Here is a 15,331-nt window from a genome sequence, read left to right as displayed (position 1 = left end):
GCCTTGAGGAGTCAAAAGCAGGGTGTCTAGCAGGTTACTTATGTAATATTGGTTCCACTTAGAGAGAAAACCAAAGTTTTCCTAGGCTTTTATGGTGATGAGATCTCATCACCATTGTTCTTAACCAGATGATGTGGGATAAGTACTGACAATAGCAGGAGATTCATGTGGAATGCACAAATGCAGTATTGTGGTTGATTGTGTAAGATTTTAGTAGCTTTTAAAATAATTTTAATAATTTTCCTTTTTAAAATACATTCAAAATTGTTATAGAGATGCTACTAGACCTTGAGAGGTCTAGGATGCAGATTTCAGAGATGGATTCAAACATCAGATGTAGAGACATGAGGTAAACTTAGTTAATTTGGCTGAGGAGCCAACGTCTCTGAGATTAAAAGGCAACCGCTGGGTCATCAGGAGAAATCTGCCAGATTACTTCCATTTTCAGTACTTTTAAATTTGTGATAAATCCTGATGGTAGACAGTAGTGGTAATATCACTTTAACTTTTTTTTTATTGAATTGTTTCTGTATGGTTGGTAAGGGAGAAGAGGCCGGGCTTTTGTACCAAGCCCATCTTTCTACTCTTTATTGTATGTCTGGCCCAATGTGCAGAAAGATTCTGTGAAAAATCACTGTTGCAGGTTGTAATTGATGTGAAATGGAAAAAGAAGAAGCCCTGTTTGCCTCTATTGTGTGGAGAACAGCAACAAGGCTGCCTAATGGGCTTCACTGCTCTACATGTTGCGAGCCACACAAAAACTCAGTAGTTGCATTAGCGAAACAGGAAAAGTGATGAGATAGATAGATACACGACCTCCTCCGTCTTCTCTCCTTGCTACCCCCACGTATGTAAGCAAACATCTTTTAATGAAGCATTTTGTATTTTGTCCATCCTTTCATGTCCTTCCGTAGTCACACACCAGGCATTGCTTTAGGTCAACCTAAACGAGAACTTTAGAGAGAGAGATTTCTGACGAGAGAGAGATTGCTTCACAGGTAAAGACAAGCTGGTTCAAAACCAAAAAGAGCTCTGTTCTCAGATGTAGAAACTAAGGCAAGGGCATACTCCTAAGCTTGAAATGCTTTTTTCTGTTTGAGTAACTGGAATATTTTCTTCAGGCATTGGGGTTTAGGTTGTGACCAAAGACTGAAACACATGCTTAACAAATGGAAGTTGTTACTTCCATATTTGAAAAAAACCCCAGAATGTCAAAGTCAGATTCATTCTGCTGTTTCTGTGTGACTGCATGAGTTTAATGCATACAGATACTACCTTAGCATATCTATCAAGTGCTTTCAAGACTATTTTACAAAGGAAATAATCAGTTATTTTTGTTATGATTATTTATGAAGTATATGCAATACTGCTTGCACTGTACAAGAAAGTAATGCGACTTCTGTCCTAAGGTTTCAAAATCTAATCAATCATTTGTGCCCATTGAGCTAGTTACAAGCAAGTGTGTTTTCACTGTTACAGTTATCTAGCCTGGGAAGTCTTGACATGATGTTTTCTGTACTAAAGTTTTCACACCTGATCTAATTCAAGATGCACTGAACAAGGGAGTTTATCTAAAGTTTATTATCTATCTGTTATCTAAGTGCATCTATGCATGCTTCTTTAAGAAGATGCTCTACAACTCTGCAACAGCTTATGATTATCATGTGATGCAGGAATTACCATGGTGACTACCTGTATGCATTTTTTACTGAACAGCACAATGAGAAGGTAAGAAAAGCTGCATAAGTTGTTGGCAACCCATGTTACAGTTGCCATTGGTTTATAAAGCTCAGTCACTCACTGTGATAAAAGCATTGTCATTATCTTAGGATAGAATGCTTACATTTTATACATTAAATCCAAAGGAGGCATATTTTATTGGAAAATGGGTTGTTCTTCTTGTATATTTGGCACAGAGGAATTGATTTATGGCACAGAGGAATATACTTGCTTGCACTTAGGAATGAGAAAGAAAAGAGCTCTTTTGCTCATTTATCCTGATGATAAACTATTAGGCATTCTGTATTCTTCTGTAACATTTGTGCAGAAATGAACATGTTTCTCAAAGAAAGGAATTCACAGACTGATATTCCTTGAGGAAAATATATAAGCAGTGTTTAAAGCATTTTTCAGAAATATGAATGCAGAAAATTCAGTAAAACTGAATTTCCTCACTGTGCTTGCTCATACATTTTTCTTTGAAAACAGCTACATTTTGAGAGGTGTAGAACCTGAAATGCACATGTTGGTTTTTAGGAGGTAATAGTTGTATTTAGAAATGTATATGCCCCTAGTAATATAATTCTAATATCTTCCTCTAGATTTCCTATGGGTGAGTGCTGCCAAGATAGACAGCAGCAGAATGTGGCATGTAATCTCATTCACTGGCAATTGCTCTGATCTTTCAAGGAGCATTTATTACTCATTCATTGCATGTCTGCAAAGCCAAGAAGCTCAAAGTGGTTTATTGAAGTGCCCAGTAAAATTTTGTTTCTTGCAATTCACTGCTTAAAGGAGAACAATAGAATTTTTATAAGTGGAAAAACAAGTCTATGCCCCTGAAGGGAGCCTCCAAAAGGAGTCAGAGAAATATTTTTCCCCATCAAATTATTTAGAGCTCAACATGATGGCTTAGTTTTAAATCCTGTGAGTTGCTGAATGTCTTCAGTGCCCACAGCCTGATGTTACAGAAGTCCCGTTTACAGAAATGAGAGTAAAGAATTGTTAAGTGTCATTCCCAGAAGTTCAGCCACAATTTCCAGACTCTGATGAGTCAGTGCTCTGTCGGAATCAAGAATTAAATTGTGCTGAAATTAATCGAATTCCAATCCAATTAATCCAAGTATATCTGTATGTGTCTATTTTTTTTTCTTCTTCACCAAAAAAGGTGGTATAGTTCAATAGTACGTTAGAGCTGGAAACTGGGTTCTGTTCCTAGCTCTGCCAGTAGCCTGCTGAGTAAACGTGTCCTGGTCCTTTCAGTATGCTGTACTTGATTTTCCTACCTGTAAGAGAGCATAATGCTTTCTTTTCTCTGTGAAGATCTCTTTGAGATCACTCAGGTAACATATAAACAACCAGTAGCTTTGCTGTCATCATCATGAAACAAAATATTATATCAGTTGTACTGTAGCCAGGTTTTTCTTCTTTTCTACCTGCTCTTCTTCCCACTATCATGGACCCAGACAAGAGAATCAGCCATTCTGCATGGTCACAGAAGTGAGACTGCACAGTGAAGTGCTGGATCAGTACCTTTGCTGGTCCCTCAGCCCGGCACATTCCACGTCCTATCTCCAAAATGCGTGCCAAGTGACCAGCCATTTCACATAACAGAGCAACTTGCGTAATGGAAAAGATCCCCAAGGAACATTTTCCAAAAGCAGTGTAAAGAAATAAGGACTACTTACTTTTTTCTTGAATATTTCTTTGAGGAAAAACATTGTCATGAATACTGCATTCAGAATGATTTGTGCTTTTATTAGTGTTTTGTATCAGAATTATCATGATGCCTATTCATATCTGCAACTCGAAAGAGGTAAATGATTACAATAAAATTGAAATTGCCCAGGTTCCAGAGTTGCCACACCTGAACCTGGAACAATTGCATCCGTTTAAATTCCAAACTGGCAGAGGCCAAAGAAAAGGAAAAAGAAAAAATATTAGATCTCTGCCCACTTTGAACAGAGAATTCTGACTTTAAAAATAAAATAGCTCTTGCTTCTAGTCTTTCTCCTTGTCAACATCACAGTCTGCCAGCTGCCAGATTTAAAAGCCCCACAAGGCTGCATTAGTTTCCAGTACTGAGACACAGACTGACGTCACTCCTTATATAAGACCACAATTAACTGAGTTTTTTCTTGAGTTAGTTCCAGTGATTAAATTAGTTACATTGACAGTGCCTGCTGTACACAGTAACTGGCTCTACTCAAATGTCTCTAATACTTACTAACACATATTTCTTTCTCCAAACTTGCACTGAATTTTATTTAGAGAAAAAGATATTACTATTAATCTTTATTTATCTTTTCTATCTAATATTTATCTTTTCCTCCTGCTCAAGTAGCCTTTCATATAGCTTTTGAAAGTTGCCAGATATGACACTGAATTGTCAGGGGTCGTGACATTATGCGAAGTTTTTGAGCGTCAAGTTACATACACTACGTGCTAATGCTTTAAGGAGAAAAAGGAAGTTGGATGTGTCTGATGTTTTCTACAGTATTGATCATCTCTGAGTGCTTCAGGGACCTCATGGCAGGTTCAGAGTGATAAAAGAATGTTCCTCTGGATGTACAAGCTTTTACTGAATATCAATATAAAATACTGCAAAAACTCATGCAAAAATGTATTAAAAAGATTCCATTTAACTAACAAATAAGTTAGGACTTCAAATATTTGAAAAAGTAAAATTTAAAATAGCTTTATAGCTCTTAGCAATGTTGTCCTTGAGTACATTGTGTGTGCAAAATGAGTGCAAAATGTGTCAAATGATCCTTGAAAAATGTTATCGTACGTGTACACAAAGATACACAAAGTTCCAATTTCAGAAGCATCTATAACTCATGTATTTCCCAAATGTCGAGTGCTTAATTAGAATATTCTTTTCATCATAATTTTGGTATCATGTATCTTTAAAAGGGAAAAGTAAAACTAACTTATATTGTGTGAGATTTTAGCAAACTTCTCCTTGTATGGTGTCGGTAGTGTGTAAATCCTTAGACAGTAGGTAGCTGCCACTAAAAATTCTATGGTAGCATATAGTATATGTTGTCACCCTAAAAGGGACTCAGCCCAAACAAAGAGGTGCTCAGCTTTCTTTTTCTCTTAGTAAAGCAACTGTGTTCTGCTAGGCTAGGTAAGAAATGGGCTGCTTGGCATATGTGCTACAGCAGACAATGAAACAATAGAAATATTTCTTGATGATCTCATAGCATATCCTATTTCCCAGTCTTGATAGCTGCTTCCAGCAGTTTCCACAGGTTCTCTGTACAATATCTGATGCTGCTAGGATGACTGTGTGTCTATTCCTAGACTGTCCGTGTAGTAAAATTAGTTAGCTAATTATTACTGGTAGTTGTCAGTATTTGTTCCTGAACAGCAAACACTACAACAGAAAAATTAAGATTTGGTAACAGTGCATGCTTTGGGTAAATATGAAAATAATTTATGAACGAAAGAAAAAAAATGGCCTAAAGATTTTCCTCTTCATGTAATTAATGCACTGGCTAATTATAATACATAATATTCACAATGTTTCTTTCTGGTTATGATTCATAATCTTTTCTAAAGATTGCTAAATGCTATTTCAGGTGTATCATGTGTATAATGACTGTGTGATATATATTTTTATATGTACCCTATTTTAAAGAGCACCCAACCAAAACTCAGAAGATGATGTAAATATAACAGCATAGCTATGGGGTGAAGATCTGTGAGACACATTTTGGAGACACGTCTCATGCTAATAACCTTTCACCTCTCCCCATTTCATCTGCACTTTGGCCTCTAACCTGCCTCCGCTGGGACTAGTATTCATATTCCAAACCACGGACCAGCTGTCAGAGAGGTCCCATTATTATCATTTTATTTTTAAAAAGGCAACTTGCCATAAAACATGCCAAGTATTTTTGAATTCTCACGTGAAGGGAGTGATGAGTAGCAGACACACTGTTTGAAGGCACTTCTTTTGTAAGGAATCCTTAGTTCTCCCTTGATTCTCCAGTGACTAATCCCTTCCATTCCCCAAATGCTGAATTTGTCAGCAGAGCATATGACCGGGGGGAGGAAGCCATGTGTGCGCACTTATTTTCGGTGGTGCAGGTTAAAAATTAGGTTGCCATGGATTTGCAAGATCTTTTTATGCCAGAGTCCTAACAGTAAGATTTTGAAATGGAGAAAAGGGAGAAAGATCTGGTTTAATGAGCTTTTAGGATACAGGGGGAATGTGTGAGAGAATACAAGTGAAACTCAACACATTTGCCGTATTTGATGTAGAAGCGTGTTTAAAATTTTAGGTCAGGCAGTTATTTCTCTTCATACCAATGTAGTCTATCTGAAAATCTTGAAAGGAATTCAGCTTGCTGAAAGGAAAATCATAATAGTTGTCATGTCAAGCTCCTGTCCTTAGTGTATATGATTCTGTATCTTATCAACTTGACATCGAGTGGGTAGACTGGCAGCTTCCAGGAATCAGAAATGAAGGATGTGAGACACATGTCAGAAGAATGCAAAAGTAGGAGTAGCTAGAAGTATGCAACTACACTTCGAGAGTTTGACCTTTGGCACGTCGTGTTGCCAGCTCTTCTTTGCTGTTATCTAATATAGTAGCCACACTGCTGGTTTTTGTATACTCCAAAAATGTAGCTAATGGCAATTTTTTCTCTTTAGAAATAGCTGTTTAGAGAACAAGGTATTACTAACTAAAAGGTGGGGAGGCAACTCAGAAATACCAGAGACAGATAGATGACATAATTCATGCCTCTAGCATTTCATTCTTTATGTAAATAAAGGACAACAACTTCAAACTATATGCTTCACCACTAGATTGGCAGCCTTGAGATAGAAAAATGTTTTCATATTGTCAGTTACTATTTATTTTATATTCAGTATTTTTCTCAGTATTTGAATGCCAAAATGTTCTTTGTCAGTTGTACAGTATGCACAATTTTCCCCCTTTGCTCAGAACCATTCATAATTCATTGTCGGGATTTGACTAACTATATTTCTCATGAATTTACAAATAAGTGAAATTTCTTATACTCTAGTGGCTCCTTGTGGAGTTGCCTTTTTTAGACTGAACTCCTGCACATGATTCACTGTTTGTTGAAGTAGTTTTTTTTTCTACATTTGCTTTAATGTACATACAGGTTTTGATTCTTGAGCAAATAACTATGAAAAATAAGCCAGATTTGAAGACAGAATTCCTTTATAAAGTAGTTCAAGAGTTTAATTATATTCACTTTCAAACTGATTTGTTTCTTGGAATCTTGCCTGACTTTTTTTTCAGTATGTGTTAACTCATAAGAAATGCACATAATGAAGTCCTCCAAAATTTAAATGGCAGATGTATGGGGGACTCTCTTACTCTTATTGAACTGGCCTGAATCATCTGAAGACAGTAGGGCTACTCCACCAAAGCTGAATGACTGTCTCTTTGCAACCCTGTTGCTTTGTTACTATCAACATATCCCATCTACTTCTCTCCATTTCGGCAATATACAGGACAAAATGAAAACATTCTTTCACAGGGTGAGAAGCAAACCTTCCAGAAATTAATAATTACTTACTTAGACAATTAAATCAATATGCAATACTTTAAACTTTGAAATTTTTGAAAGCATGCTTTCAAATATTTGGGCTCCAGAGTAGCATGTACAATAATTGTATTTGTCCACTGAAATTTAGCAAAAGATGCACCACTTTATCGTACTCAAATGCACAAATATTTATCTGCAGGCACTGAAATAAATTCCATACGGGGTTCCAGCTGATGGAGGATCCCTGGGAAAAAGATTCCATGCGTGATGTAGACCACTATAGCTGCTCTTATCAACCGCATAAAAGGGATGGCGTACGGGTAGACGAGATACAACAATTTTGCTATCCAAATGGTCCTCTGGACTAAGGAATCAAATGAAATTGAGATTATAGATTGGGACTGGTAATGGCAGTTTTCAGATTTGGGCTGATGGAGAGTGAGGCAAGAAACACGGGCCGGGGATTGGGCACTACTGTTCTCACAAGATCATCAACTAATTCATTACTCAGAAAACAGTTTCTAGAGATGAATAAAAGTGGCTTGTCGCATTAGTTGAAAAATGTGTGGTGACTAAGGCAGAAGACTGCTAGCAAATTACTAGCAAAAAGAGACAATTTTATTTGAGACTGTTGCATGCTGTCCCAATTAACTGATTTCCTTTTTTCCTGTTACATAACTTCTAGATTAAAACTAAACAAGTTATTAAACAAAACAAACGAAACTTCTCATAGTTATTAAATAACTGCATTGCTTATTTCTGGGAGGATAGGGTGAGATGATACAGTCTGATTATGGTCAGATGATACATCTGATTGACAGCATTAGAGCATTTCTAACTGCAACCGATATGGGAGGCTATATTATAAACTTATGTAATTTTATTTACCACCAATTGTTCTGAAAAATCAGGGTTCAGAACTCTCAAATTAGTGCCCTATAAATTAGTTATCATTTTCACTTTTTGATCTAGTTCTCTACCTAAGCATGCAATCAAGCATGCCCTCTTATATTACATAGGTGCTGAGGAAATGTGGATCAATGTCTGAAGCACTAGGACACTGTAGTGATGAGTATTGCTGAAGAGTATATAAGGAAATTAATCATTCTGTCTTCAAATCAGGATTTAAATGGGGTGATAACAGTGAACAAGGAGGAGAAAACGACGTATTCAGTAGCTGCTCATTAGTTTATGTTATTCATTTGTGTACTGAGTGACACGGAGGTCTCGTGGAAAAATACATTAGTTCATCATGCATTGTTTCAAAATATATGTGGAAAAGGAGCCGATTAGGGTGGTACATGCAAATTTTAATTCTGATGCCTTGTCTTTGCAATCTTAAATCTTTATACACACACTTGTATATACATACAAACATACAGTGTAGCAACCAGAATTTTTAGCAAGTGTATGTTGCACATGCTCAGTTTGATGTCTGGGCATCATCTGGAGGCGGTGGAAGGCAGAAGGAATTACAAGGAGTGTTTACTCTTCTGTCTGTGGACTTAAACCTGCTTTTAAGCCTCAAGAGAAAAAGAAGAGATTATTTTCTGTTCTTTAAGGTATAATAAATCTAACAATATTAAGTAGTGAGGTAATTGTCAATGTTAATACAAAAACCATAATGTGAATTTAATTAGCATTAGTAGAGTTTTTAAAGTAACAAAGATAAATTAGAACTGTTATTTCATGTAGACATATTCATTTCTCCCATTTAATATACAGATTATGTCACATTTTTTGTGTCATATAAAAATGGAGGATCATCTAAAACATGTTGCCTTTAAAAACAGTATAAAAATGAATTAGTAAGGGAGGATGCTGCTGAAAGATGATGCTTGGTAAAGTCTGGTTTTGCTTACCTGGAAGTGATACCTAATGATAAAGTGTGAGATGAAATTTGTGCTGGCAGCACAGGCAATCAGGCTGCTTATTTTGAGCTGTCTATGGCCAAAGCTGCTCTTTGAAACTGTTGTTTCTCACACCAAAGGGAAGAAAGGAGCACTATTGCAGCAACGCTGCCCACACAGCTAACAACGGCACGGTCTCAGAGGAAGCTTTCAATGGAGCTTCAGCTTTGCTGCCATATGATAGTAAATGCCATATCACCGGCTCAGAGAGGTGAGGGAGGAGAAAGGCAAAGGAGAAAGACATTGTCAGTATATAATCATATGGTAAATAACTATTTTACTACTATAAAATGTCAGCTTTTTTCATTTTTACTGTATTTTCTTAGTAAAACATTTTATCTGCCGCAAATCAAATATTAGCATATCGCTAAATGTACCCCAAGCCCTGCCTTCTGTCAAAGTTGTTACTGACAATTTCTGTTCTTTCTACAGGTATAGAATAAGGAGGGTGATGTCTGCAAACCAAAATGTTCATTTGCAAATGCCTTATTAGGAATATAATGCTGATTTGTTTTCATACATTCAATTAATCACAAGAACAACAGAGCACAAATTAAATTTGGGGGTTTTTTTATTGCATACAAGATAAAGAGTGCTTTAGAGATTAACTGTAAACCTGTTCTAATTAGTGCCCAAAAACAGATCAATAATTCATCTGTATATATCTTCCTGTACTTTGCTAGTAATCACAAATTAAATTAATGGCCACACACAACAAATTAAATGACAGACTCCAACATTTTTCCCCAGGAGATCAACACCATTTCACTACAGGTGACACAGAGTCTCAGTGGGTCCTACGCTGTTTATTCAGGCAACGGAAGCAAAGTCATACTTAACGGGATGTCAGGCTTCAAGCTACTCTATAAACACTTTTTGTCTGTACAAACTCTAACATATGCACATCAAAAACATTTTTAAAAGAAACTTTAGCTCCTAATAAAAATTACATAGACCTTTTATTTTGGAAGCGATTGAGGTTTCCCAAAAGTGTTTGAATGCATAACGTGTCTATACTCTGTTATTAAGACAGTTACCTTTCAAACATCAACAATACAATTTTGCTAATTGATTTTGTTGTCTTTTCTGATGTTTGGTTTTGCAGCCTGTTTTGATGATGACCTTTAAATCTCTCCCCTTAGTCAGCTGCAGGATTCTTCTCTGTCTCATTCTTTCTCACACTTTCCTTTTTCTGTATGCCTTTTTGATTTTTTTAAAATGAGATTATTATAGGATGAATCACATGATTTGTGATTTCATTGCAGAAAAAGAAAGCCAAAGTTGCTTGAAATGAAAGAAACAAGCAAGGAAATAGTAATCCCACAGGGAATGATTAAGTCATGCTACCAACATGTTGCTGTTAATCAACTTGCATATGATCCACTATTTCATTTTTATAACATAATTGAAAGTGATAGATTCACAAGATGAAATGAATCAATAACAAAAGAGAAAATCAGCATTTCCAAGCAGTGCCTCCACATTCACTTATTAGTCAAATTGGGGTTTTTTCTGATGACATAATGCCTCTAGGTTGTTTCATTTGTTATTTTATGGGATTGTCTTTCTGGTGTGACTTACCATTGTCACACCAGACAGAAACTTAGGTGTGCGTTAAGGTGTATTACCTAACTGATGCTGGAATCGGAACATCTGGAACATCCGCTGTTTGGGCGCTGTGGCAGATGGACACGGATACATCGCTCGGTGACCAGGAGCCATACCTTCCCCAGTTCTACTCTGTGTCACAAAGACATCATTTCTCTTTGCTTCAAATACTCTTACCAACTCATGCTAAGTAAACAGAAGAGACCAGGAGATTACAGAAGATCAATTCAGTGACACAAGGATTTGAACATTTGCCTGGAATATGAGAGGCTTACATTTGAGGCTTTGATTCACTGCAGCAGCAGCCATAGCCCGGGACTACTCTGGAGCTGATCCACTTTTGTTGCGAAGTCCTGTGAGGATAAATCTTTCATTCTGACAGAGAACTAACAAATGCCAGGAGCTTTGAATTTGAGGGCAATATAGTTAGAGCTTTCTCTCCATTTCAGTTCTTCCATTCTGTTAAATGGGAATGTAGACTGAAATCTAGTGAGAAGCAGCGCTGCGGATAATCTCCTACCTGGTGGTGGCTATTCCAGAACAGAATTCCAGTGCTTGCAGTGTGGCTGTTACATAGCACAGTGTTCAGTCACAGGCGTGACAGTGGCAATTTTGAGAAACTTGGTTTATCTTCCTTGTATTGAAGTCAATGTCTTCAAAACACATTGCCTCCATAGGGAGCAGAACTGGGTATTTTGATAGAGGATAGGGCCCAATTCTCCAAATTTTCATGGTCTGTGCATTAAAGTATCAGTTAGGGAATAGATCTTAAATGAGTGCCAATAGTTAAATGCTAAATAGTGCTGGTATTCCAACTCCACAGCAATTATTTCAGCTTGTATGTTTTCTGCTAAGTAGTTTTTGTGTCCTCTCACATCAAATTAATGCACAAGAACAAACAACCCACTGATGGTCCACAGGATTTTATTCTAAGTAAAACATGGAGTATCTACATTTAATAATATAAACAGTAAATGATGGTTGCAGTAAGGCTGGCATCGTATGACAAGTTTCTAGGCTAATAAAGATATTCTATAATATTCTGAAATAAATAAACTAGAAAATGCTTTTTAAACATATACCCTTTCTTTTTACTCATATGAATCACAGACACACACACAAAAATGTCATTTGAAATAATTGGCCTAAAGAGGTAATTCTGGTTTCTTAGATTTTCATTTCTGTCTCATTCATTACTGAATATGTTCAGTATATAAAAATGATTATTTGATTTGACAAGAAAGGTGTATTGATTTATGAAAAAGTCAAATTTTAAGCTTCTCAGCATGATCCAGACCGCATCTGAAAAAGAAAGAGAGATCTGTTTTTAATTGGGTAGGTATGATTGAGATACAAGAGAAACAGGGGAAAAAAAAACCCAAATTATGTTTCCTGAAACACATCTTTTTAAAAAAATATTTAATGTATTTATTCAATTTTTAATGTATTTCATTTTCAGGTTGCTTAAAATGAGCTGAAAAGTTTTTGGAGGATGTATACATATATGTTATATGAATTAGCTCCTCCTTTAGACTTTAGGCTGAGATTATTATTATATTTTTATTATTAAAGGGCATATGCCAACAGTAATTGGGATTTGCATGTTCATGCAATGGAGAATACTAACTCACAAAGTACAGCCAGTCCACTTCTTCATAATCCCATCCTATTATACACCATCACACTACTAGTCAAGAAATAACTGTGGATCATTGTCTTCAGGACTCCTAAAGTAGAGCTAGATGGTCAGTCTTCACCTTACAGCGCTGTCTTGTGATTTTCTGTGTAAGACTTGTACATGCCGACAAGCATCTTTTCATACATGACATTTAATTTGATGCTTCATCTATACAGGGTAAACAGTTTGTGCTTTATTGATCCTGTGATTAGACATAACTGCACAGAAAAACACAACTGAGAAAAAAGTTGAGCTTTGGTTGACCTTGTCTTTATTTGATTCAATTTAAATTCCACAAAGCAAGATTTACAAAAAAGAAAATAACATTGTCACTTTCCAGATTAAAACTGAAAGCAGTTCTGTTGATTGTTCTGATGTTTACCTTGAAGAAAATTATCATACCCTCCTCACAAACTTATTTAGTTCATGGCCACCTATGGCAATTATCCAGTGTTGACACATTTAATTGATTATACAAGACAAACTCTAATTAAGTGGCAATCTTCCAGTTTTAACAATGCTATCCTTTATTTTTGAAATGCTTTCTTATCTAGTTCATTTTCTGCTTCCAAGCGTCATTTTTGCTTTTTTTTTTTTAACATCTGTTTTTGGCATAATGGTGGCCTTTCTCTTTGATTTGCTGACCCTCCCAGATGCTACAGAAAGGTGGAGAGTAGTAAATAAGTGAGTAGGGCTATCACAGATGTATCTGGATTCTTCTAGATATGACTCCTTGTATCAGACTTGTATTGACTCCTTGTATACAGAAATATTTTTCAAAACATGAGGAATTTTTTCCTCTCTCTGGATCCTTGGACATCCAGCCATCCACTTGCATCTTCTGAACACTGATTTAAACCAGACACTGTGTGGACCTTGACACATTTTTACAGTGCATGTGCTATTCATCTGCATGGCATGGAAATAGTAAGTCCAACATTTCCTGGTATCATTTTTACTGTGCATGTCATACTTAATCAGTTCAGATTTTTCAGTAGGTGTGATGCACAGGAAGCTTGAAAATGCTGGCAGGAGGAGTGCAACTGTTTGAATAAGTGGAAGAAATTCCATTCTTCAAGGAAAGCTCCTTTTCACATTTCTTTTTCAAGAGAGAACAGAGATGGTCTGAAAAAGTACATTCTGAATTCAAGGAGATCCCTTAAATTGGGGAATATTATTAGGCTATTCATACCTCTAGAAATATTATGAACCTTAATTGTATCCACTTAAGTAAGTACTAAGTTCCTGCTATGGGGAAAATAAATAATAGATTATTCTACATTTGTGACCTGGAAAATGTAATGGTGGAAGTGTCGAGGTAAGCAATACAACACCGTGTTTCCTGCCAATATCCCCATCCAGTTTTACAGACCTTTTTTAGGTTGCTGTTCTGAAGTTCCCTCAAGCTATCAGACTTCAAGGTCTTCTCAGAGAGAACAAAAAACCCCAAACTTCTTATGTATGATTTAAAATTTTTGTTAATTGTTGCTGGTGTCCATGTTTGTTGTAGATTGTAATGGTTTTGAGAGGAGACTTATGTAAGTGCTATTTGAACTTGCTGAGGCTACATTAGGATCTTGATCAGGTCAAAAGAGAACTAAAATCTGTATACTAAGATTTCTCTCCTATTACTGCTCCAAATATCTGTATACTGTGTACCTATATATGTGCATATTGTATATGCATGTATGTGTATGGATATACAAACCTAGAATAATACTCTAACGTGGTTCATGTTAAATTTTAAGTGATGCTTTACAATTGGATTAATTTTAATAACCATCTTTTCTGTGGACGGCTGCTATCTTTCTCATATAAGATATGTTTACCATTTGAAATAAAATTCTTCCTGTTGCTGATTAAGTTAACCAGTTTATTTTGTTAGGTTGCTAATGATGTGTAATCTCTGTATTTTCTGAAAGGAAAGCAGTAGAGGAAGTAAATTTGCACATATATAAATTACGTATTGAGTGTTCAAGGTGTCACAGTCAGAGTGGATGTGAAGGAATTCATACTACTTAGTATGAATTGGGATCTTGCTAAACTAAATATAGCTGTACTGTTTGTCCATGTCAAAGGTTCATCTTATTCACTATGCTTTGTGCACAGAACCTGCATTTGATCCTCAGGGTACAAGCAACACCTCGTCATCAACTCCTTGTCAGTCGTACAAGGTTGTGTTACTCTTTATAATGCTTTGATCGCCAGTTTTGCAAACCATCAGTTTTAACTGCTGACCCTGGTTAGTGCAAAGATCAAGAACATCATTTGCTTGCATACTTCTGTGAGCAGACAGTATGCCGTTGTGCAACAGTGCCCAGCCACAAGTAGCATAGAGATTATCAGTTTTGAAAAGCTAGTTAAAGTACAAGTAAATGCTGATCCTCTCCAGCAGAAGGACTGAGGATAGTAATAGCAGCTTCCTGTACACAGTGAACAAAGCCTGTGGTGGGTGCAAGGATGAAAACTTGATTCAGTTCCATCAAGACACACTGACAAATGAAACATAGCTCCTCCTGCAAAAGGAAACTGGAACCATGAGTATATCCATGATGGCAGAGTACATCTCTGAGAGAGACAGACTTTAAGCAGGAATCCAAAACCTACTACTAATGAAGCAGTATGCTCTGATAGGTTAAATCTCCTGCCCGACATATCAGTATCTTTCATTGTATTTTAAGAAAAAAATGATGGGATCTTTATGCACCATTCTGCTTCTTCAGGGACTGACAACGGTGCTTAATTTCAGGATTGTGAATTGACCGTATGCACTTTCATAGGGTGAAGTTTAGCAAGATTGACCGTATGCACTTCCATAGGGTGAAGTTTAGCAAGTCTCCTTGGACTGTCACCAGCACAACATGGAAAGGGTCCAGCAGGGA

Source organism: Ciconia boyciana, chromosome 6, assembly GCF_034638445.1.
Source record: "Ciconia boyciana chromosome 6, ASM3463844v1, whole genome shotgun sequence".
Lineage (NCBI taxonomy): Eukaryota > Metazoa > Chordata > Aves > Ciconiiformes > Ciconiidae > Ciconia > Ciconia boyciana.
Note: the sequence above shows the minus strand (reverse complement) of the source record.